This window comes from Seriola aureovittata, chromosome 22, assembly GCF_021018895.1.
Source record: "Seriola aureovittata isolate HTS-2021-v1 ecotype China chromosome 22, ASM2101889v1, whole genome shotgun sequence".
Taxonomy (NCBI): domain Eukaryota; kingdom Metazoa; phylum Chordata; class Actinopteri; order Carangiformes; family Carangidae; genus Seriola; species Seriola aureovittata.
This window is the reverse complement of record NC_079385.1, coordinates 18,776,854-18,803,789: the sequence shown is the minus strand read 5'-3', so window position 1 is coordinate 18,803,789 and position 26,936 is coordinate 18,776,854. Positions and strand designations below refer to the sequence as shown.

The following is a 26,936-nucleotide window of genomic DNA, read 5'->3' as shown; positions in this document are numbered from 1 at the left end:
ATTAAATTAGACAAGTTTGTCTCGCTCTCAGCGGGTTCATCTGCTCGCTTGCTTGCGTGTGTGTCTTTCTATGTATGTATGTGTGTGTGTGTGTGTGTGTGTATGTGTGTGTGTGTGTGTGTGTGTGTGTGTGTGTGTGTGTGTGTGTGTGTGTGCCCGCCTGCCGATTTGACTTGCCTGCAGATGGCAATGTGTTACATTTCTATAACAGTCTCTCCCTCTGTCGAGCACAAGTGCTGCTGCTGCTGCCGCCTCTCCTCCTGCGGCTCAGGCTGGTATGCAACTCTGCTTAAAGTCGTCACCACTGAATGGACCGAGGGGGGGGGGGGGGGGGGGAGAAAAAAAATGAATACGTACTTTGCATTTCAATGACCCGACTTTTCCCTCTTTCTGTAACTTCATTTTAATCCCTCTGAATCATCAGAGTCGAGGCGGGAATCAAACTGAAATTGAAAGAATATCTGTCACTTGTAACATATTGTGATAAGGCCTTGTTAAAAGTGACGTGTCATAATGTGAGGAAAAAAACTCAATAAACATCGCTGTCATCCTCCGCGGCCGTCTCTCGCCCTCTTTCTCTCTCTCTCCCTCTCTCTCTCCCTCCCTCTCTCTCTCTTGCCTTAATTCATCCCGAGTTATGTCTCAAAGCTGCAAATTTGGGTCTAATTTTCGAAGCCATGAGTGTTATACAGGTTGTCAGCGTCTACAATGAACTGTCATCTCTCAAGCCGAGCTCATGCAACGCTGCATTTTGTCTGCAGAGAGAGAGAGAGGGAGAGAGAGAGAGGGAGGGAAAGCTGATGGCGAGAGACAGACAGAGACAGAGGGACCATATGGAGTTTCATAGTTTTTAAGATTTCTCTCACAAATGCTTTTCTCAAACTGGCTGGTGTTGTTTTTATTACTCCTGACAGTAGTAAACAGCTGGTGTGTGGGGTGGATAGTCTGGATTCCTGTCTGCTGTGGGCTTACGTGTGTGTATGTGTGTATGTGTGTGTGTGTGTGTGTGAGCGTGCACGTGTCTTTACATACGTGGACATGCTCGGGCTTTTCATACCTGTGCCCATGTGTGTGTAAATGCATGTGTGTGTGTGCGTGCATGTGTCAAATCTGAATGCATTCCACCACTCTGTTTACGGGGCTGTGCGGCGTGAGAAGTGTGTGTAAGAGCCAATGCTACACATTCAGCAGCCATGTCCAATTGAAATAGATTGGAGCCATGGAGGCAGGGTAATTCTTGGGTGTGTGTGCGGTTCTGCTGTAATCTTCGCACTCCACCATGCCTCGTCTGGTTTCTTTCTCTTACTTTCTTATACATAATGAGATCGATAGCTTTGCAGAAGATGGAATCACAAAATGAAAGAATGGGCGTTTGTCTTCAGCTGGTTTTTCTTTTCTTTTCTTTTTTCTTTTTACAGGTTTTTGTGCTCCTGGTAAACCCACACCACTTAGTCAAGTTCATCTACTCCTAATTCTCTTGGTGTTGGAGGTTATTAGCATTTTAACTAGACTTCAGATCTGTGGCTGTGCTCGTGGCCTGTTACACACCAGAACACGAATTGTTGGCTGGATGGAAAACTTCCCGCAGCAGAGGATGTGACGTTCCTGGGTTTAGTCTTTTTACATTCGATATTTCACGATATCTTGCACTGCATTCCGTCTTATCTCAAATCCTTAAGTGACCCTCAATCAATTAGGTCTAAACATTTGTAAGAGTTCCTGTAATTTTCTTAAAGGGTGAGTAAGAAGCTTCTCTGGAATAATTTTCCCATGCAGCTGATCTGTCTTGGACAAGGCCTGTGACTGCGTCATATTCCTGCAGTAACCCTTGAGGGGGATTTATGGGTGTGCGTTAAGAGGCTATAGCAGTCACATGTATATAGTCTCTGCAGCTGCTGCAGGCAAATGAACCCACACATCTGGAATATGGTCACTAGAAACACCATGTGACGTCCACAAGAACTGCGATTGGTCGGTTTGGACTGATTGTGTCATGACATTAGTCAACGCAAATACTGTGGGAAATATACTTCAAGCATGACGTGGCTGGATCATAAAATCCATCCAGTGATGTTGTGGTGAAATCTGATGCTGGACTATAAATGAAAAACCTCTGCTGTTGGTTTCTACCACAGGACTGCTGTTCATCTGTTGTGTCGGGCCGCTGCAGCTGTTGGTACAACATCCTCTGCTACCTGACTTGTGACCATGAGCTTGACCCTTACACATGGATCTATGAATGGATGGACAACTCTTAGTTAAACTTTGAGGCTCAGCCTCATTTGTCCATGTTACAGCAGCTTTATGTAATGGTGCCTGCTGCTCAGAGTTCTTCCCTTCCTCTGTTTACTGTTATTTAACTCCAGCTGAATGCAGCAGAGATGCACGGCTGATGGGATTTGATGTTTTTTTCATCTTTCTCTTTGAATGACAGGCCGAAGCTAAATATCTCCCTTTGCTTTCTCTCTCTCTCTCTCTCTCTCTCTCTCTCTCTCTGTCCTTCCCTCTCTTCCTTTCTCTCCATCTATCTATGTCTAGGAGGACAGGCGTTTCAGGAATAGAAACAGAAACACTGTTCAAGTGGGGAGATACGCACGGCTGATCTTTATTCATAGTTTCATTTCACGACACTCTGCTGCAACAGGTATCATCCTCGGGGACGGGAGGAGGAGGCGTCTGGGTAGACACATGAAGGCAGACAAACTTGTCCCACTGTTGAAGTACAGTCAACAACTTTCATAGTCTGAAGTTGAATATAACTCACATTAACCTTGGCAAGTTACACGGCATGTTGTCTTGAGTCATGATTGTCAATGCATGAAAAACACAAGTGGAAATACATGAAATCTGTAATATAAAATAGAAAACTATGAAATTAAAACCAGGAAAACAAATGTGAAAAGCAAAAGTTAAAATCATTTCCAAATATGGAGAAAATATAAATAAGTATTTTCTGTACATAGGCTTTAATGCATTTCTTCATTGTTATAATAGAGGTTTATTATTGATGAAAAGGTTCTGATGGGAAAGGCAGTGATGCAGTAGGCCTACAAACACACAAACACACACACGACCCACACTTCCATTTGTCTGTTTGCTCAGCTAACGCTGTCAGCGTTTGAGCTGCAAGTCCTTTTTTTTTTATTTTTTTATTTTTTATGAGTCCTGAGTGATTTAGCCCTGAGAAGCAGAGTGCTCTCTTAGAGCAGTCAGAGCCACTCAGCACTCAGTGGCAGACAAGAGGATGGGACATTCAACTGTTGCCTGTAAACCTCGGATATCCAAACATTTGTCTGTTTTTTATTTTTTATTCCTGAAACTAGAAGCTTTCTTCAAGAAATTCAACAACCTTTGAACTCTAATAGAAGAATGTGAAAACCTTCAGTAATGACGAAGCTTTTGTACTGAAAGTGCCAACACTTGGATAACACTCAGCACAGATAAGTCATAAGAGCCTTACTTCCATGTCCACAACCATCTACTTAGCCTGGGGGGGGGGGGGGGGGGTTCTCTTCCGATGACGCTTGTTGCTATGGATGCAAAGCTTCTTAATGACATATTGAAGTTACCCTGACTTTGTGCAGGTGGCATCCTTGTGACATCTTTTTACATCAGCTACGGAGTGTAAAATTATGAGTTAACAGTTTGACTTTAAACCAGCGTGAATTTAAAGGTGGGTGCCTTATTTTTGGATTTAATCTGCTAACACAGACTCAACATACCAGATTTCGATTATATAATTATAAATATCATACAGTGTTTTCTCCAGAGCTGCATACTTGGCATTGTAGAAAAAACCTCTGAAGTAAAAATGTGAACAGCTGACTGCAGCTGAAATCCATACAAATTGGCAGCTCCCTAATGCATGTTGAGGCGGGTTCATTGACGACTGCTGTTCGTCAAAGTTGAACCTCCAGATTTTTCAAATTGTCCGTCTCACTCATCAATATATTGTTTTTCATTCTGTTCAACTGAGACACAATTCACATGTCTGGAAGAAGATTTTGGACTTAGAGCAGCGAGCGACTTGTTTCAGCAGCAGTCAGCTCCTCTCCCTCGCTGCAGCAGGGCGACAGTATTTACCCATCAGCTAATGGCTCAGAGGTCAAGGGTGACACACTCTCATGTCTCCGCTGTGCCCTTTCTCTCCGACCTCATCTCGTGGTCGTTCGGGTAATGCTAGACGATCCCACTGGCATTAACTATACACACAAATGTGCCTGTCTTTCCACACACACACACGCACACACACACACACACACACATTCTCTCACAGAATCAAATTACATACAGACACACAAGTGGCGGACACACATTCTGTTGTACGCCTGCCCACCTCACGCCATATGAAACATTCATACATGCGCCTTCATATACACCCACGCATGCACACACACAGTGAATGCGTCCCTCCTCATATATGCATGATAGGGAGATAAAGCTGAAAGGTCAATTCCATTAGACGATCACATTTTAATGTCACAGTGCCTGGAAAGAGCAACTGCGACCTCCCCGTCTCTGCATCACATCACAGTGTAATCACACCGCAGCAGCAGCAGCAGCAGCAGCAGCAGCAGTCCATCCCACAGGCCTGCGAGCATCTTGTCACTGGCATCAGGACAGACTGATACACCCGTCTGATAACGGTGTATTTTAGACTTAAATTGTCCTTTCACTCCTCAAAAGTCGACTGACGCAACCTTGTGCTGTTTATCAAATATTTGCTGTGCGGGATTTTCGACGTTGTCAGAATCATTCGAGTTTGCGCGGTTTGTGAATGGAGCCAACATTTTCCTGAAAAGTGACAAAAGAAAATAATAATTAATCATTGTCTTTAAGTTTAGATGATGTTCAGTAATTTAAAAGAAATGCCAGTCAAGAAACAACGTGGAAAAACCAACATGGCGGCAAGCAAGTAGGACGTGTTAAAAAGGTGCTCTCATAACAAAAAGCCCAAATCCTGTGCAACTCAAAAACTACAATAAACAGAAATATTAAGTTACTGATGACAACAATAAATGTCCGACAAAAAGATGGCAGCGACAAAAAAACATCAACAAACAGACAAAAACAAAAAGGGAGAACCATCAGGAGAAGCTAATATGACCATCTCCTCGTCTCTTTCCACTGCACTTTGCATCAGTACATTTTCACAAATTTTTCAGCAATCATGAACATTAAAAAACGGACAGGTGCTGCTATTTTCCAGAGCAGAAAATAAATAAAAAAAAATCATAAACATTGTGCAATTCTCTAAGAACACCAGCTACCAGGCTGGTCCATGCCCGGTTGTCACTGTTTCCCGCCCTCACTGTGCAGATGAAGCCTATTTTAATGCCATTTCCTGGCAGCCCGTCTGTTGTTGTGGATGATTGGCTAGCCCCCTGCATGGCCCCTGATTGGCTGATGTCAGGCCGAATTTTCTGAAGCTAATCCCTCTCGAACACACAGACCAGTACACATCTTCAGACACGCCCACACACACATACACACACATACACACGCAGGCCGACACACTGGCATCACACACACAAAAAAAAAAAAAAAACCAAAAAAAACGCAAACACAGGTGTTTTCTTTGTATGCCCGCCACATTGTCTGAATGTTAATTACATGCAGAAGGCATCTGGGCCCGTCCATTGCTAATCCTCTTTTAATTATATGTGTCCTCACAATGACACAAGGTTTACAATGGTGATTACAGCCGTATTAGACATAGTGGGAAATAGGTAGGGGGATGTCAAGGGAAATGGCAATCATCATAAAGCAAATAAGAGTGCTTGTTTGTCCACGCCATGATGTAGTGGTGGTGATGCTGGTTTGTTTCTGTGTATGTGAGTCGTCCATGATATCTTTTTTTTTTTTTTTTGTTATTTATTTTACTAAAACGTTGCAGGTGTTCTGGAGTTTACCCAGAGTGTTAACATATTGCAGATTAGACATTAGCACCTTTGATATATCATTGTATACATTTTAATAAGTGGTATGAAAATAAGAGAATGGGAACGGCAGGGTTTACAGCGTTGGCTGCCCACGACAAGCTGCAAACATGACATCTGACATATTATCTTTTATCCTATTTGTGCGTTTCATACAGGTTTCGTTTGATTCATCAGAGGGGTATATCTGTAAGTTTTACCCGCCGCAGGACGTGGTTTCTCTCCCGGGAGCGTGCAGGTGGTGATTGTATGTAGTTTTTGAAGAAGAAAGAGCGTCGGCCATTGTTGCGTTTACGAGACGAGAGGTTATAATGCGTCCTCTGAGCAGCGCTACGTCTTCAGGGCAAAGTGAAGAGACGGGGGCCCGGGGCTAGCTGGTTAGCATGCTAACTTCAGCAGAGGGAAAGAAGTGATAGAGACAAGAGTTTAACATCGGCAGCTGCTGATGAGAAAAGGAATGAAGTTTGATGCTGAGCTCATGACGTTTTTTCCAGAGTGGTAATAAAACAGCTGTTAATGCTAACGCTAGCTACGTAGCAATAGCAGAACTTACAGCTGGCTCTTTATCTGCTTATTTATTGCTTATTCTGTGGTTCTGTGTGTTTGGTGCTGGGCAGTCGGTGAACAGTCAGCAGTTATCTGAGCCTGAGAACAGCTGCCTGCTGTGGCCTGAAATGGGTCAGAGCCATGACACTGAACCAAAACATTAAAGTTGTAACCTTTAAAAAAAACAAAAACAACAATTAGATGCTAGAAAGGTCTGAGAGAATTTGCAGAGTTGTGGTTTAATTCTTTGTGGATTCATTAAGAGCGACATCATTCACATTACATTTTTAAAATGTTGATCAGTGCAGCTTTAAATATCGGTATTATATTGGTATGAAGTGTTTTCTTTATTGTTTGCTTTATGCTGATTCCCTAGCTGCCTAGTCTCGTCTCTCCATACGTTTCTGGCCTTCAGCTAGTAAAACAACCCTACACTCTCGCACTGTCCACCCACTCCGGGGCTCTGCAGTGTTCTGCTGGATTTCACAAGTGTGCCTCACACGTGCGGGGGAAAAAAAAACAAAACAAAACAAAAGGATTTTCTGCAATTTCCTGCATTGCTACGTGTCCTGTTAAAATTGGACTCCGTGTTGGCTCTGCTCAAGAACATACAGTCAGCCCTTTGGGAACGAGAGCCACTGAGGAATGTCCCCAACACTGGCAGGCCGCTGCACACCGAACATCTGCCGCCATCCGAGCCCCAATCACAGCAGTGCACAAAGTATGAGCCGTGAGGAAATAGCAAGGCATATAGCTGCTCCCCCAGACTTCAGGGATAATAAGTAGCTTTAGGCTATAAAAGTAGACGACACACACACACACACACACACACACACACACACACAAGTCCAAGACCTTTGTGTAGCGTGTTTGTCGTGGCGAGCAGGAGCGTGTAGATATTTGGAGACTAAAGTTGGTCCTAAGTGTAAGCACGAGCCAGGAGGAAAAAACTGCATGAACACACACACACACACACACACACACATGAACACACATGCACACACCTCCTCGGCTTTAAAGGGTCCTGAGGGAGCTCCTCTCAGTGTGTAGGGGGAAACCATGAATAAAACTCCCATTTGACCCTCAGTGCTATAAAGCCTGTCTTTGTTGGGCCTCACAGGACCCTCTTTATCCCTCCTCCATCCTTCTTTTCCCTCCTCTCCCTCTCTTTTAGATGAAATCTTGCCCTTTTGTTTTTCCCTCCATCCTGTCATGGCAGGGCCTTCATGTAATATTCATGAGGTTCAGTGGGTTTTTTCTCCTGGAGACGTACAGTGGACAGCACAGTGGTGCCCCACATTGCGGCGGCGACCTTAGAACCCAAGCAGAGTTGACCTCTGACCTCCGGCGGCGCTGGCTAGCATCCTCGGTGACGTTCATTAATCACATGGCCACAAGTAGCCTCCGAATAAAAGGATTTGTAGTCACAGGCTGGTTTCTATCTGGTGATGCAGCATGTGGCAATGGAGGGCCTGTTGTGTAGAGGGTGGAGCTGTGTGTGTGCTCATGTGTGTGTGTGTGTGTGTGTGTGTGTGTGTGTGTGTGTTAAAGCCTCCCCTCTGCAGCAGATTCCTGTGAAGATTGCCTCTAGCCTCGCTGTCTGTATTCCACTACAGGACAATGGTCTCCTTTAGTTTGGTGTGTGTGTGTTGCCGGGCCCTGTTGTGTGTGTGTGTGTGTGTATGTGTGTGTGTGTGTGTGTGAGTTGGAAAAGGCTGGTATGTGAGTGTGTCTCAGAGAAGGCTGCATGGCTGAACACTGACTCAGTATGTCTCTGCTGTCTCTCGGCTCACGCAGGGAAACAGTGAGATCACACGCCTCCCGAACACACACACACGCAGAGTGTCAAACTGGGGTTACGGAGCGATATCTCAGTTCGTCTTTTGATAAAAAATCACATGTCACACAGCCTCTGTTTTCCACCTCTTGATAGGATGATGCAGAAAGTTTCTACCTTTAAAGTACCACACCGGCGCTTCAGCGTTTCCTTCCATTGCGAGCGTCCATCTGCTTCAGGCTCAAGTTCGACAAGACAATAGGACAAACGACGACCTGTGACTGTGACAGCGCAATATGAAGAATCTATTATCAGACTGTGAAAACTAAGGCATGTAATTCAACACACCAAACATCCAGTCTGGCTTTACTTTTTCCTGATTCCACAAATTATTTCAAGGTTTATTTTGAAAAGAATCTCCAGAAACAAGAAAACATGAGGAAAAAAGATTGAATGTTTTAGTTTGTTTGTTGCTGGATTTTTAATTTTAATTTTTTCCAGCTCATGGATGAGTGAAGTGTTTCAAGTCTTCTTTATGAAGTTTTACAATTTATTTATTTGAAAATTTTAGAATTGAACTCAAACAAAACACACGTAGACCCGATGTGATGGAAACTGATACAAGAACTGGACAAGATGCCTTTAAAAATGTATAGAAATATATGCAGGTAGTTGTTGACTCTTCAAACTCTTTTTTAAAATATAAACGTGAGGATTTTTCACATCTTAGAGTTTGATGTATGGATAGTCATTTTCAGGGCTTCTCTGCTGATCACACCTCAAAATGGAAACATGTCCAGGTCCATGATATAAACATTACTGATGTCAACAATCCTTTCACAAAGTCAGAAGATAGGAATAACTTGGTGACCGTTGTATTACACAGTAGTGTACATTACACTTCTGTATTGACTGTGATTGATTTATTGTCTTATCAGAGCAGAGCGCTGTCTCAGTGTCCTGTGGGAGTGTCTCTGTAACTCCGGAGGTATTTCATCACGCTGATTTCAGCCAAGTTCAACCTCAGGTTCAACTTTTTCACTTCAAAATAAGGGAGAAAAAAAAGTTGAGGGAGCGTTTAGGTTTCCTAATTTCAAAACCCGTGCACGGAGAAGTTATGAACATCGTCTCGACGTTGATGTCGGTGTGTGTATTTTCACCCTCGGCGCAGGTCGTTGCAGCAGCGTCTATTCAATAATAAAACTGTTTCCAGGGGTTTTTCTTGCTCAGCAGCGGAGGTGTCGGTCTGTAAATCCCACCGTGCACGTCGCCTCAAGGAGCTGCTAACCCAGAATTTCATTAGTACGGGCTTCGCTGGAGATTTAGCATCAGATGACGGTCTGACTGCTGTTTCTGATGGTTTGTTCAGGAAGATATTCTTTCATATTTAAATTACACTGTATGTTGTTGGTGTGATTCTTGGGAGGGGCGCGTTTAAAATACACTTTTAACATCGATTTTTTTAGTTTTGGAAAAGTTTATTTCACCTGAAAGCAACACCAGCAGTAAAATACACCCACAGAGTTGTTGTACACAAGTTAACATGCACACCAGCAGTCTGTCACATTCCCAAATGTTCCCGCGCACAAACACATTTACTGTTTACACTTTTTCTTTTTTGTTGAAGTTTCAGTTTCTCAAAGAAGCGAACAAATCTATAACACACACACACACACACACACACACACACACTAGACAAACACACGTTCTTCATCAGAATCAGCCTGGGGGCGGCGCCGCCTCACCCCTGACCCTGTCAGAGCTCCTCGAATGGGGCAGCACCCTCCAGCTGAGTGCAGCGAGGAGGGAGGAGGAGGAGGAGGAGGGAGGAGGAGGAGGGAGGAATGAAGGATGTTTACAGTGCTTGTGTATCTGTATCGTGGCTGCTGTCTCACTCTGCCTGTCTCCACCTATCTGTTTCCATTCTTCACCCCCTTCGGTATCAGCCAAACTTGAACGCTTTAAATTCTATCTGGGCTCAGAAACATCTGTCACTGCCTTATCTGTGGATAATGGAAAGATTTAGAGGCATTCAGAATTTTATAGAGTCGACCCCCCCCCGCCTCCGCTTTACTGTGCAGCCCCCTTCTACTCCACTCCTCCGTCTCCTCCATATATCATTCTCTCTCGACGCCCACACAGAATACATACCTCTCACACATTTATGAATACATGCATCAACATGTTTCCCAACCCCCACTAAATCCCCTCTCTCCCTCTTCTGCAGTCACTCACACAGGATTCTTCGCTCTCCAGAGATAGAAGTGTCGGTCGGTCGGTGGGTGGGTGTCACACCGCCCGTCTCCGAGCCCCTCCACTCCCCCCTGGCTCCCGTCCTACCTCTGCCTCTCTCCCTTCCCTCACCTCTCCTCATCCTCTTCCTCCTCTCCTCCCCTCGGTTTGCTTGTGCCACCAGCTGGGCTTGGCAGGATCCCAGGCTCTGCCCTGGGTTCTGCTCCACTAGCTTTTCCGCTCTGGCACGGCACCACAGGTCCATCATGCTGCGTTCATGTTGGTGTGCACGTGCTTGTGTGCACGTGTGTGTGTGTGAGAGAGAGAGGCAGGAATGTGTCTGTGCGCATTTGAATATACATTTTCCACTAAGGGATAAGTGATTGTACATTATAACACGCTGCAATTATGCAATACATTGGATAGAAATAATGACCTGTAACCACTTCCATTTAAGTTAATGACTGCTCTGCTCTGACAATTTATCAAGGGACTGTGTTTTGTTTAGAAAGCAGTGATAAATGTACGTATTCACTGACTGGAAGCAACAGAAGGCACAGGCACTCCAACAGGTAACCACCTGCTTCCAACATCTTTTTCAAAAGCTAATTCTTGTTGAGGACTCAGTCCACCATTCAGATATATTTGGCAAAGTGTTTGATTACCAGTGAATCATAATACGATTAGCGGCTGCTGATAAAGTTAAATCATGTGCCTTGTACCTCAGTTAAGTTCAATATAACTTTATTTATCCCTGTAAGGACAAATGAATGCTGCAGCTCACCACCGAGGTGAACAGTCACATATATCTATCTATCTATCTATCTATCTATCTATATAGATAGATAGATAGATAGATATTTGTTGAGACCCATGTGTTAACCCTCAAACAGCCATTTAAACTTGTGGGATCCAGAATTTTGGTCCTCACAAAGCTGTCGGACCCAAGTATGACTCAGAGAAACACAAACACCACGAATATCAGGTGTGTTTCATTTAGTACGGCCAGTATCTGCCCAGTATATACTCTCTAACTCATATACAGTATATAGTTTAGTACCTGGGGCACTTGTAGTAGCCCTCACTGTTTGGAGGCCCTCGGCAGAGTTTCCACCATCTCGCGCCGCTCTCCAGCCTCGCTCGTCCCCTGCCTGGAGAACCCTTAAACCCAGGTGAAGAGTACATTGTTTCCACCTGTCTCTCCTCCCACACACACTGACAGCACGCCGACCTGGGCAGCAGTTTGTTTACTCTGATAGAGCTCTGTTATTCGGCTCATTATTCTCACCTCCTCTGTTTCCTCTCTCTATTGGACTCGACGCAGACATGACAATGACGGTTGTGTAAGAGTTCATGTGCAAATTAATGTCTGTTTCCAAAGCAAAATGGTCTCTCAGTGTGTGAGAGTGTGTGTGAGTGTGTGTGTGTGTGTGTGTGTGTGTGAGTGAGTGAGTGAGTGAGAGACAGAGAGCGAGGCAGAAAGGATTCCATTTTTATGAAGCTGCTGCTGTTTGTCAAACGAGTGTGACGCTAACGGCTGGTGATGCTGGACAGATACGAGTGTTTGAAGGTCAGAACTCATATTTTTGGATTTAAAGTGCAGACAAGAAGATATTTACTGCCAATATTCAATATTTTCCAACAAATGAATGTCTCTGTTTGGGGGCGGGGAAGCATCAGATACTCAAAGTAATATGAATGTAAGGAAAGATAGGGCTGTAATATGTAGTTATAAAACGCTCAGAGAGCACATACCTCCGCCACGGCTGCACAATCCTCCTACTTTAATGTGTTTTGATGCATCTGCAGCAAAAATATACACAGCTCAGTTTTATGGAGAACAACAACATCACTGCAGCATTAGGGAATCGGACAGGAATGAATTGTGCAAAATTTCGAATGGGTCAGTCAGATTTATGGCCATTTAGATTGATCCTGTTTCTCTGGTGCCAGCTGCTGCCAAAACGCCATCAAAGTTTATGGAGTTTGTTATTTGGAGTTGACATGCACATGTGCGTCATCTGCATGTGGTTTCAATCGCAGCGTCGCTAGAAGAATTTTAGCAGTTTTGTCAAATATGCCGATCAGATTTCTTTTTAAAGGTCATCAAAGGATCATATTCACTGTATGAAGCTGTGTGACAACAAGATGGAATTTATATAATCAAGAACTAGTGAAAGAAGTAAGTGCTAGATTTAGCTAATTCTTCAAAATCTTCTTTGGCAGAATTCAAACATAGTTATTTCCATCTTCCCACCAAACGTCATTTAAATATCTTCAGATTTTGAGATACTGTGGTGACCAGCAGGCAAATGTAAATAATACTTCCTCATCAAAATGAAACATGAGAATCAATCCCGACTGAAGCCGCAACATGCTGCAAGACCGACAGAGGCTCCGAGTATCAGTGAGCTGATGCGCCAGTCTTACGAACTTCCTGTTTCTGAGTGCGAGCGCTGTTGAGCAATAGCCTTGTTGCTGACTGTGGTTTGGGTTTGATCCTTTGGTCTTGTGTAAACCCCTCGGCCCCCTCTCTTAAGCATCTGTTTCCTCTGGCCCACGGGGTCAGTGGACAGGCACACACACACACACACACACACACACACACACACACACTGGCATGTACACTCACATTAAGGAGACCTCCAGGTCTGGCTAAGAGTGTTATGAGTCTAAAGGGGGCTGTCTGTGAGGTTTTCAAGTAGGGTGGGTAAAGATGTTGTCGAGGGCGTCTGGGCTGGTTTTCAAATGCCAGTCAGCTGATGCAATATTATACGGTGTGTGTGTGTGTGTGTGTGTGTGTGTGTGTGTGTGTGTGTGTGTGTGTGTACTGTATGTTCAAAATCCTGACCACAAGGATATGACTTTCCTCACTCTAACCTTTCTCTGTCTGCACTTTCCAGCTGTCCCTCCTCCAATCCTCCTCAGATGATTTATTTTCTCCACATTTTTATGAAGAGCCCTCTCCCTTTGCCTCGTCAAGTCTCCTTTAAAACATTGCTTTAACCCCCCCACCCCACCCCACCCCCAGTATGGGACTGATTAGCTGCAGGGAATAACATGAAACAGACACATTCTCATCTGTTACACAAATAATCGTGTTTACACCAGGATCAGCTGGTTAAAAAATAAATAAATAAATAAAAAGAATCAAGTCTCCGGTTACAGATGATGTTTTGGAGCCGTCAACCATTTTCTGTCAGCAAGGCTAAAGGTTAGCGGGGTTGCGGCTAACAAGGTGCAACTACAGCAACAACGAGAGTTAGAGCGGCAGCAACAGTGAAGAAAAAAGCAGAATGAAAAAGTGGAGCTAAGTTAAACACGTCAGGTGTCAAAGCAAAGCTAACCTCTGGCTAGTTAGTTTGCTTTGCAGTGTTAGCTAGCTGTGCTAACTTTAAATCCTTAACGTCACCATGGTTACCATAATAACGGTCAGGGCTTGCTTAGGTTTAGGTTTAGGAAAAGGGTGACGTGGACTTTCTTTATACTACGTCGCCGCACTTTTCCACCTTCCCTCTTGTCATAATTTCCTACAACCACTAGATGTCGCCTAGCAACAAAGCGTAAACGATGTGTCTTAATAAGCTGCTGCACAGACGACCCGTGGGCTCGGAAGTGGCCGATGGTTGACGCGTCATCTTAATGCGTTTCAGTCTCTGTTTAATACTTTTCCCGTTGTCTGACAACAGAAACAGAAAAACGTGTCAAAGACAAAAGCTTTAATGGGAATTTGACCGTATCAAAACACTGTAGATGTGAGCACAGAGAGGAGGGGAGAAGCAAACTGACAACAAGCAGAGTGCAAATAGTCCACGACGCGGTCCAACCGTTCTAGGCTTTTGACCTACACTTGTTTATTTTACAGGCTGTCTTGTTTTCTGGTGTGTAATAAGCATCTCAGCCTCATGTGGCTTTTACTGCACAGTTGGTAAACACTGCATTGGCTGTCTGTGTGGAAACCCTTAACCTGAACTGATTCTAACGTGACATTTTAAATCAGATTCCACGCGAGGATGCACGAATGTGTTCATCATCATCATTACTATTATAATGCTTGGTTTTGGTGATGAGTTTCCGTGTCTCATAATTGCTGTTTTGCAGAGGCCGTTCCACTCTGCCAAGAACACTGTTCAGGACAAAACACTGCCTATTTTTTTTTTTTTTTATCACGAAACTGGTAAAATGTGAAAAGATGGCACAGCAAATCAGCTATTGGCAGGTTTAGTCCAGAGAAATTGCTCTGCCTTTAGCAGACTGCATTAGTTGAATGTTAGTTCCAGGGCCGCTTCGTGTCCTGCACTGGATAATATCTGGACTTTGAACACATAGCCTCCTGTTCGAGGGGGCCTGGGGTCTTTAACAGACAGCGGTACGGCCATAAGTCACTTCTGTCAGACAAGAGGAAAATCAAAACCCTCTGTCACAGCAAGACAGCCGGCTCAGTAAAAAGGCTGCTGCTGCACACACACACACACACACACACACACACACTCTCGCTCGCTGTCACACACATATCAGTGACCTAGAACAAGTTCTTCCCTCCTTATTTTTTGCTCATTCTCACTCGAGTGTGCGGATGCTTGCCTGTGCATGTGAACGTCTGGCTGTGTACCCGGCTGCAGTGTGTGTGTGTGTGTGTCTGTATGTGTGTGTGTGTGTGTGTCTGTATGTGTGTGTGTGTGTGCACGCCCGTGCAGCTTTTGGGTTCTGTGTGTCTCTTCTCCACCAGTTCAGCACTAATGAGGCAGGTGACAGTGTGGGTCTGAGCGATGGAACAGAGTGTCAGCAGGCCTACCGACTACAGCCTGGCTCTGCATGACAACATGGTGGGAAGGACACTGGTGAACGGAACAAAGGAGCGAGGGAAGAAGGGACAATGGGCGGACGGATTTAAAGGCAGCCGGAAATAGAGTTTGACCAGTATGAGCTTCTGAAGGCCACTATCAATAGTTTTTGCATGGAACATGCTCCTGCTGGCATCAGGCATATTTACATCTGACTTGTTTCATGCCAAAGAATTTTCCCGAAATACTCTGAGCAGGGTGCCGGATGATTCAGAGCTGCGGGCCGGACGAGTTGAACAATATTATGAAAATAATATAAAAACCCTACTATTGCTGTCTTTCACAAAACTTTCACTTTTTCCGGGGAAAACTTTTGTATTCCCTTGTAAAAATGTAGCACAAATCTCCCCCCGAATAAATTAGATATTTGCCAATTTTCTTGCAAAAGAAATACAGAAGATTTATTACAAGATACAGGGTGGTATGGAACGACAAATGTAGTGAATTTACAAATTATTATTGTTTGAGAAACAACAGCTTAGTGGCTCATAAATTGTTTATCTTGGATCTTATTCTGAAGCATGTGCGGAAGTATTCAAAATAGTCTAATCTCCAAAAGTCCTCTTACTTACTCTACCAGGCTTTTCTAGCAGCACAAAGCAGCAACTTCTGGGGCTGAAAAATGAAGTACTGAAAACTGCAGTTCTTCGAATGACCACTAGAGACTGGCTCCAAATCCCCATAGACTCCCATGTTAAAATGTCCAACTTTACAGCAGAAATACACAGGCAGTGAATTTTTTATGTTGTATTTTTTATGAAGTTTACATTTTAAGAAGGCTTAAAGCTCTGCATAATTGAGGGCGTGGCCTCTTTGAGTGACAGGTGGCTGAGCGTATCTTTGCCACAAACAGTAATTCACCTTAGTCTCCCTCCACACATGCCCCACCTCTTTGCTCATTTTGTGGATTAGCTGGGGGTTAGGGGCGGAGTCAGACACTGCCAAGATGGCGACAGTGGAGCAGCCCTCTCTGAGCTTCGAAACCGGTCTTCAGAAACCTTTGGGTGACGTCACAAAGACTACGTCCTCACCATCTCAAAATAGCGCACTTCCTTAGGATGGAGAGGCTTCTACAACAGCATTAAGTTGATCACTAGATGATTAAACTTGATTAAATTATTAAACATCGAGTTGTTTTGGTTTAGGGCAAACACTGCAAAAAAAAAAGAAGTCCGGGTCCAACTTCTTTATCTGCCCGTCTGTTATCTCAGAACATTTCCCCGCTGATGCTGGAAACACAGAAGAATGGAGGGAGAAGTAGATGGATTGTCTGGGGTTTGATACGCTGGAGTTGTACAGGAGGGATATTGATGATGTATGAGTCTTATCTGCAAACAGACAGGTCTTAGTGCTGGAATGTATTCTCACCGACACCGTATATATATATATATACACACACACACACACACACACTCACTTTATCCACAAGTCTCTCTGTTCACACTCTCTGTTGGGTGGCATCATTATCCTCATATCTATAAATATCAGACTTTTCTCTTTTTTTCCCCCCCTCAGCTTCCTTCCTCCCTTCTCTCCCTCCATCTCTGTTTGCTCTTTTTCTGGGTCACCTGCTCAGCTCAGCCCTGGCTGAGATACTCCAGCTGAGTTACATTCACAGTTTAGTGGAGAGAAAGGCGGGGGGGGGGGTTAGCGGGAAGCACACACACATGTACACACTAACACGTACACATACTTTTGAGGCATGGTTCCAGTGAATCCGATTCCATGCCGAATGGATTATCACACTCAGTGAAAGCTGACATAAATATTGTGAAGATACGTGCACAGATGCTACCTTTTCTTAAGCTATTATTAGCCACAAAAGGGACGAATACCGGATTGACGACTATACTGTATGAGCGCACCCCAATCCTTTTCTCTGAGGATCAGTGCGTGGACGTCTCCAGTCTCCTAAAGGGCTTCGGGTTAGTTTGATAGAAAAAGAGCAGAAAAGTCAAATAAAACAAATGCAAGTAGAAGCCAGATAAAAAAGGTGCTCTTGCCCCCCCCCCAACAAGCAAAGGCATGCATGTAATGTCATTATTCCATTGGCATGGGTGTTGTGAGCATTATCCATTGCATACTTAACTAATTTCTGCTCCCACTGGATATTCACAGCTCAGCATGGTATGAATGTGCCAGTTTCCAGTGGATGGATGGATGGAAGGATGTTTTCTTATCTGTTCTCCTTTGCCTTGCTCTTATTGTTAATATAAAAAGTCCATTTGCTGTAATAACAAAAGGCAGCAGCCTCTAACCTTTTCCATAAAACTGGTCTACACTCTCTTTTTGTTATGTTGTAACAGAGAACATGAGAAAACAGACAGTGCAGCTACAAGAGGTGAAGGTGACAGGTACTTTGGACAAACCCGAAACCCTCGGAACATGTGACGTAGAACCTCTCCCCTGTCCTACGACGGCACGCTCGGCCATGTGCTAGCGACACAGGCTCTGCACACAGTTTCTCACATCATTGCAGATCAGCTGTTCTCCCCCCTGTTTGGCCTGTGCAGCGTTGAAGCCAAACCCTGATGAAAACAGCTGAGAGCAGCTCAACCAAAGAGTGAATTTTCTTTTCTCTTGGCCACAGCTCTGGACTCAGATTCAGGTCCTCACAATAGCGTTCCCACCTATTCAAATTATTTAAATACAGAGGACAAATCCTGGTTACGTGCAAATAAAGAGCTTCTTTATCTTCTGCCCAGAGCAAATATAATTCTTGCACTCAATAGTGCAACAATAAATGGACCAGCGGTCTGTAAAAAAGTTGGGTTTCTTCAAAGTTTGTTTGAACACGCTTTCAATTTGCTGTTACAGTATATAATGGAGCATTGGTTTTTATTTTATTTTATATTAAAGCAACTGAAAAACCAGGACAATCCAATGAAAAGCTTTCAGCTGGGACTCTTTCTGTCTCTCCAGAGGTGTGAAGTGAGAGGATAGAAGGCCCTCTGATCACAAGATAAAGGCAGAACAACAGAATTAGCACTTCAAACAACAAGGCACTGGTTTAAAAAAAGAAAAACCTGAAAAAATAGGTATACACACTTCATATCCGCCGGGGTCAGAGTAAACACAGCCTGCAGAGTCAGTGCCATTTTAATGGGGGATTAGCCTGGATGAAGCGAGAGATAGAGGGAGAGATGGAGGAGAGGAGAAGGACAAACATCCACAGCCACTTGTAGCAGTTGTGTGTATATATGTGTGTGTGTGTGTGTGTGTGTGTGTGTGTGTGTGTGTGTGTGTGTGTTTACCCACTTGATTGCTCGTCTTTGGGATGCAGACCGCGAGCAGATAGTAACATGCATCTATTTTGTATATTTTTTCCCTCTCTACTTCAAAAACTAATAAGCACCGAATACGAGGGCACGGCCACACAGAGACGACGTCGACGCTGAAGCTGTTTCACACTCACGCTCAGGTGTCCTCAGTTCAACACGTTTAGGCTGTTTGATAACCGAACGGGGGAGAACAAGGACGCCGACGGAAAGCGGAGAATTTGACGGACGAGTGATATCTTTAAAGTTTATGCGGCCACAAAACACTGTGGTTTTTTCGCTGATCGGATCGGATCACCTGAATCAGACAGCGGGTCTGATCGGGGCCTAACTCAGCAGCGTCGAATGGACAGCCATGGTGATCCCATCTTTTCACCTGGTAGTGTCATGAGGTTGCCATGTTTGAAATATGAGGATAAATTGCTGCTAGTGACGAGGCCTGTAGTTCACGAGACCTGGCTATTCTCCTCAACAAACTGGGGGGTTTAAAGGGGAAAAGAGAAGTAAAATTCCCATGCCATAAATGATGTCATTTGTGTGATCTCTCGTTTCTTAAAGATTCAGACTTCAGACCTCAGCTTTGGTGTGAAAAAATAGCACTGACAGGGAGTCTTACATTCTCCTGAGCTGCCACTTCTGAAATGAGCGCTTTACACTGTGTTATAAAGAGATATTCAAGCTCAGTCAAGTCATTGTCACATGTTTTTCCATCTCCCCTTAAGGCTAGTCTGGGAACGCGCCCAACTTTTGACAGTCTCTCAGTGACATACTCTCAGTGCACCTGTTATCCAGCTTTTTCATTGCACTTAATTACCCCATTGTTTATCATGACGGCGCGTCATCCTTCAGCTTCAGAGGAGCCTATATACAGTACAAAGAAAAGGAGTGGCCATAAAAAGCACAAAGGGGGAAATGTGTCTTCCAGCAGTGGGCCAGTTTTATAGGCCAGGAAGTTTAATGGTTTTCTTCCACCATGAGGCAGGAGGGGTTTCTTGGGGAGATCCGGGTCTGGACTGAAACTCCGAGTGTAGAGATTTATGACCGGGCAACAGGCCAGCATTCAGAACCAGGGCTCATTCACAAATCTCCACATCCACAAGTCAGAGAAAAATCAGCCCTGAGAAAAAGAAGTCAATCAACAGCCGCACAAGGACGCGAAGGGAAACGCTGGCGGGAAAGGGATGTATGCGGATTTGGGATGGATTCATGGGAGGCGGTGGATACAGACGGGTGACAAATCAAAGGAAAAAGCTGAATAAATGAGTGGAGAACATAACAAATGCAGATGCTTCCACACAGGTGCACTGCATGGTACAATTAAGCAATTAACATCCAGTCATGCTCTGTGGCATGTATAAAAATGCTAAGCAGGCCCGATTGATGCTGATTTTGTATCACGATGGCAAGAGGAGAAGATGGAAGTGACTTTGAAAGAGGGATCGTTGTTAGGACCGGGACGGCAGCAGCTTCAGTTACTAAGATGCTCAACAGGGTTAGATAATGTTTTCGAGGCGACACGTTTGATGACTGCGATGTTCCTGCGTTAGTGCGATACGTTAAGAAAAGCAGAAGAGCACTTCTTTTCCTCAAGTTACTCAGAATGTCAATGCAGGACAATCCATGGAGTGTGTGTCAGCAGGAACAGTCTGTCCGTTGCATAGAGAGGGATATTATAGCAAGGCTGCAGTGCATAAACCCCTCATTACAGACATGAACGCACATTTTGAGAGTTCAGTGGTGCAAAAACCATCAGCACTGGTCTATAGAGATGTGGAGAAAAACAACACGGTCGGATGAGTCATCCTTCAACATATTTTCTACCGAGAGAACAGTACAGGCCTGAATGTTTGACCCCTACACTGACGGGATCTGCTGGCTCTGTGCAGCTGTGGGGGCGGGCGGGCGGGCGGGGGGAGAGTTTGCAAATCAATACAAAGATGTTTTAAGTGATCACCTTTATCCTGATGGGAGTGGTCTCTTCCACAGGGTATGATGGGTCACTGATGGTTTAATAAGTATGAAAACGAGAGAGAGAGAGATTTTGGACCAGCGTGTCAGACGGCGCTCTCCACCGCCAACATCAAAACACCAAACGAGGGAATATCTTTCAGAAGAACGGTGTTCATCCCTCCAGCAGAGTTCAGAGACGTGTGGAATCAAGAATCAATGCCAAGGCGCATTGAAGCTGCTCCGCCGGCACATGGTGGCCCAACACCTTACGAAGACACTTTATGTCGGTTTTTTCCTTTAATTTTGTCACCATCTGTACGTTTCAAAGTGAATGTTTGGCAGTTTAGATGGAACACGTTTTCCCTTTCCAACGGCAGATGAAAAAACGGACAGGAGAGGATGAAAGGATAAAATGGCAGGCAGCGGGGAGGAAGAGAGAGCTGCTCAGGTATCTTAGCCCGGGGACACACGAGCAGACTTTAAAAATCCCAACAAATTAAAAAAAAAAAAAAAAAAAACGAATTGCAGCACGCATCACACTGCATGCATCACAGCCGTTTGCTCATGCTAGATCCCTAAAAACACCACTATCATCAACGGATATCAAGACCTCTATTCTCACAGAATCCCACTCAATCTGTTCATATGCACATTTCTCAAAAACATCCGACGTATAACACCACGTGTTAAAACAGCTAGTAGAGATGTACCTCGCAGTACTTGACTGTTTTTGATGGTGTTATTCAAGCTGTGATGTTACAATAACATACTGTGCTTCATAGGCAACTATGGCGGTTATTATAGCAGCAGGATTTGCTAAGCATGCTAAAACAATAGTAGTATTCTTATGATTTACAAACCCACAAGCCCCAGTACATAATATGTCATTTTGGTGACATCTGTGGATATTAATTTCTGAAATTCTTCCCCTTTATATGAATAATTGGGATGCAGAGGTCAAGATTCTTCCTCTGAAGAGGTCTTCACAAAAGTCTGCACACGAGTGTATTTCAAACACGAGCAAACACAAACTCAGACAAGCAGACTCAAATTTTAATTTCAAGCTTGAAAACATAGAAGACACAATAGAAGACAATAATCCTGATACAGCAAATTACCTGTTTCTCGTGTCGGGTAAGTTTGTATTTTTTTTTTACCAAAAATCAGCCACATTGAAGAAGCAGTACCTTAGAAATCAAAAGTCAATTAGAGGTTTGGAAGCTCAGCTTTGAACATTTTCTGTCCTTCAACCGGAGCTGAGAGAAAATACAACAGAGGACAAAACAGTACATTCCACGTGGCTGGGTGTAGAGCACCCCTGGAAACCAGTCCTTACCCAAAAAACACCTGCTATTTATCGACCAAACAATTAAAGCCCATCCACGTTTCAATGGCTGAACAATTAACACAGCACTTACAACCTGGTGGCAAACTAACAAGCTATTTGGATCGTTCACCTCTTCCATCGATGCTAATTCCACTTTGGCACAATCCTGTTTTTAAAGAAGTAATAACAAAACATTTTTATGTCCCATCTTTTAGTCTACCGAACAAACAGAGAATTTCTGTTCCTTCACCTAAGAGGAACACAAATGTTTTGGTCAGATTACACCACTTTCATTTTTTAATTGAGTCAACAAAGCTTGACCTCATGTTTTGGTTCAGTGCACATCTGTTTGCCCTTTGCTTTTTTAAAAAAAAAACAGATCTAGCCCAGTGCATTTTCACTTGATGTGACTTGTGAGAAGAAAAAATGAGGCTTCAGCTGCAGCCGAGTTTTGCATGACTTGCTGTCATTCGACCAGAATGAAGTTTGTTTTGATTTCCTCCCCCGGGGTCCATGAACTTCTCGATGATGTAAAATGACGACTTACTAAAATCAGCCAATGAAAACGTTACCTGTCAGGCCATGAGGCTTCATATTTTCAACACTTGGTCTGTGTGAACCCTAAACAGCCTAAAAATAAAGTCAAACATGGATCTCAATTTCCTCTGGTCTTGATTAAAGGAACCAAACTACAGATGTGAACAAAACAGATGCTTTGGCAGCCGTCATTTAAAGTATTTTCCCTTTCTGAGAGGAAAAAAAAAAAGATGAAGAGTTGAACAAGTTGAAACGAAGATATATTCAGAATCTGAGAGGGACTTGATGGAGGGGGTGGATTATTTCAAACTGAATGTTTGGCAGTTCAGATGGAACACTTTTGCTTTCCAACAGAAAATAAAAATGGACAGGATACCGAGCCTCCAGTCAGCACTTTCCCTCTAAAAAGAAAAATCATGATGATATTAAAGGACAGGCATAAATTTGCTATCAATAATCCTCCTCATAAGTCACCACTACTGGAATGAACTCCTGCTATCGGTGATACCGAGGCCTTTGAAAGTCAGTGAAGGCAACGAGACCTTCATATCTAAATGACACGGTAATTTGTCTTTGAACTGCCAAGTTCTACTTTGAAGCCAACAAGAACAAGAAGTACCAGCAATGCTCAGAATGATGGAAACCTTGAAGATCTATAGTTTTGCTGATAAAGACTACGTGGAATTGCCCAAAGATCGAGGACAAGTGGAACATGAGAGGAGGTAGTTTGATCAGCTGCTGTTTCTAAGGTCAAAAATGATCCGTCAAGTTTGAAATATATAAACCTTTTGCTCATGTGGCGTTTCCTGACACACCAGCAGCTTTTTCTACAGTTTAGACCAGTGGTTCTCGAACTCTTTCACATAAAGGACCCCTGAAGTGACACAGATCAGATCATGGACCCCCAGCTGATAAGATTTTGTCCCGGGGTCCCACAGCTGATAACATTTTAGCTTTTAGATCTTTTATTACAATTTTCTCGGAGATATTCGCACATCCAAATGTCTTTAGTTCGGCTGCGATAGAAAGTGTCACTTCAGTCTTGAAAAGAATATCCCGCACTCTTGTTCAGCTTCATGATCTATTGCCAATTCATCCTTCGTTTCGGTCTCTCTAGACCTCCATCAGAAGAAGACCTAGAGAAACCGAAACATTAGGATGAGCGGTAAATTGTGATATTCTTTTTACGACGGATGTTTTATTACAGAAAGTATTTTTGAATCCCATGAACAAAAATACCAACCAGGAACCTTCTCTACGACCCCAGACTATGAGAACCGCTGGTTTAGACAACTCAAAGTAAGTGGTTACAGTTTTTGGAAAACAACACTGATGATGTTGGTGTGTGTGTGTGTGTGTGTGGAGGTTGGGGTGGGTGGGTGATGGCATCTTGTTACAGAGCTCTGCCACAGTGAGTCGAGCAGCAGTCAGGCCGGCCATCAGCGTCGAGAGCCTCTTTACTGTTGCTCACTTCTCAGAGCGCCACCTCCAATCACACTGATGCTGTCCTTAGCTTACTGATTCTGCTTAATCAGGAGTGTGTTTTCCTAATCAGAGGTTTCTTTTTTTTTTTTTTTCCTCATTCTCCTGACTCTTTCAGTTGTATCGCCGCTTCCTCTCGCTCTTTACAGTTTGACACGGCTCTGGAAACGTCTGTAGGGATCTCAGGCGAAGCTCTCGAGCCTCTTTCCTGCCAGTAAATGTCATAGTTTCCCCCCTCACACTCCGGAAACTTGAATAAAAAACTTGATCCTCCCTGAACTAATCACTCCTCACTTCTTCTTGACCCCTGAGCTGATCCGTTTTTGAGGATATTACAGCTGAAGGGAGAAATACGGGATGGGGGGGTTTAAACAAACATAAATAGAGAATATAATAAATGAGCAGCACATTTTATATCTTTTATGCAGAAATGCTGCAGAAGGAAGAGGAGGAGACGGGCAGAATTGGGATGGCTTCAAACTCTCCCTGAATTCATCTCCAGCGCCGGATTTCAGCGATCTGAGCGAGCTGCGCCGGCGGATCCACGCCACGTCACCTACACTGAAAATCCCGGAGTCCATGATGAAGGCAAATGAAAAGAGGTAATATAAAAAAAATCAATATAATCATGTGCATAATCACAACGTTGGCACCATGCTCTCAGCTTGAGCTCATAACAGCGATATGAGATTGGAGTTTATTGCATTAATCATGTAAACGTTGCTCTTGTGATTAAAGCAGAACTGCTGTTTATTGCTTGTAATTGTATTCGGGTCGGGCTACGCTCCCAGGAATACCACACGCAGCATTAATATTTGATGAACTGACTCTGGATCAGGCGTGGGGAGCCGGTTCCCCCTTTTATGTTGATCTGGGCCGGCGGTATTGGAGCTGACCTCAGAGCAGCCCTCATTTCTCTCCACAACACTTCACAGGAGCGCATTTGAATATCCACGTCAAAATTGTTAGCTCGCAATATTCTTTTCATTTTTCCCTCTATTTTTATCAGCAAATCCAATATGGGGCATGAAAGCATGTGCATGCATAAAGAACACCAGCCATATGATTGCTGGAGCGAGGGTGGGGGGGGCAGGGAGAGAGAGGGAGAGGATGTAAAGTGCTGAGAAAGAACAAGAGAGGAAGAGACACTCGTTTTTTATTTATTTATTTATTTATTTACTTCTAAAAGCTCTTAAAAGCAGCGTTTTTATCATGTGATACTGCCGGGCTTTAAAAACAGAGCGAGGGATGGAAAGACAGAGGAGAGTCTGTCTTTGAAGGAGGAGACAGATTCACTCTTCACCTTCTCCTCATGACCTCACTCACCAAAACAGAGACGGGCCCGAACAAGAAGCAACAGATTTATTTTTCCTTGTCTTGCTTCTCCCCCCACCACCCCTTCCTCTCCTCCTCCTCCTCCTCCTCCTCCTCACTCTCTGACTGTCTTTGCTGTTCATTCACAGTGTAACACAGGCCTGCTTCACTGTGCTGCAAACACTATTGGAAGGAGTTTAGAAGTCTCTGATAGATCCCCCGAAATGTTTTCAGGATATAAACTTCAAACGCTTCAGATGGATCACTGCAGTTCAATGCATGTGTGAAACATTCGAGGGTCCCTCTCTCTCTCTCTCTCTCTCTCTCTCTCTCTCTCTCTCTCTCTCTCTCTCTCACTCACTCATGTGACGTCAGATTTAGTCCGCGCTGGAGGGGGTGAAAAGCTTTGCTGAATAGATTTAAATGCTCAGTAAACACATGTAAAGGCTCAAGGAAAACTTCCTCCGACCGATCTGCCCGTCGCAGGCGTCCTGACAAACCTCACGACACCCGTGTTGCGTCGACGCAGTCAGACAGAAACGTGCCGCAGATTCACTCGTATGTCACCGCGTTTGACCTGTGAACACATGACACGTGTGCCAAGTGAATAAATAAATAAATAAAAATTGCTGTTTATGCAATCTGTCATCGGAGGGAGTATTGACGGTTTGGTGATGCAATTATGCAGCACTCGCCGGACGCAAACGCTGAGTTGGTGGTTTTTTTGTTTTTTCCTCCGTGGAGCTCTGACCCGGAGGGCTCTGACAGCTCGGCGTTTCCCCTCCCCTCCCTCGCCTCCCTGATGTGTACCACAGCCTGTAGCTGTAGCTGCCCCACCACCCCCAACTCCACCACACACACACACACACACACACACACACACACACACACACACACACACACACACACACTGCTCTTGATGGAGTCAGACCACCGATACATGCAGCTGATATTCACATTGTTCTCAGTGGGGTTCACATGAGATGGATCTAATGCACTTTTTCTTTTTAATCGCACATCTGGTGTGATTGATCGTAAATACCCAGATTTTATTCTAATCATCTAATTAACGATGATAAACAGGAAACACACACTAAATACAAAAGATGTTGCATTCATGCATTTATAAACAACTACTCTACTATAAATAGTTCATGAATACACAATAATGCAGCTGTAATCACTTAGTTTTAACATATTTATAAGCATATGTGTAAGGGATGTGTGCATGTGAATTAAAGGTCAATAAATGTCTTAAAACTCATTGTTGAAATAAAATGAATCTGATCTCTTAATTTGAAATTTTAATCCATAAAAATAAAAGATAGCTGCCAACAGTCAATAAATCTCCTTTGTTCTCATGAAATGAAATGAAAGCATTGTAATGCAATGTAGCATTTACAAACATAAATATATAATATAAAGCTAAATATAAACTTATTGCTCATAAATATTGATGACTGATTGAAAGATATCCTTATAATTAATGTTATACACCTGTGTTATAAAGTCCTATTATGCTTTAATTTGCTAATCTGCACATACACACTTACACATATTCTTATATGTGCTTATAACTGATAAAAGATATATAATATAATATATTAGGCGTCTTCGATTCAATGTCACTGATGTTCTTGACTTTATTGGATTGTAAAGCGACATTTCCATCAGACGACACAAGTCTGAGCAGCTGTAATCATCTGGACG

At 43.8% G+C, this 26,936-nt stretch overlaps 1 long non-coding RNA gene across 1 annotated transcript in view; it reads left to right on the top strand.

The window, feature by feature from the left end:
• LOC130163593 (uncharacterized) overlaps positions 1-24,554 on the top strand; it is a 64,447-nt gene extending 39,893 nt beyond the window's left edge. Inside the window, exon 3 of the long non-coding RNA XR_008826488.1 lies at positions 24,341-24,554. This is a non-coding gene — a long non-coding RNA (uncharacterized LOC130163593). The remainder of the gene's footprint in view (positions 1-24,340) is intronic.
• The last annotated feature ends 2,382 nt before the right edge of the window (positions 24,555-26,936 follow it).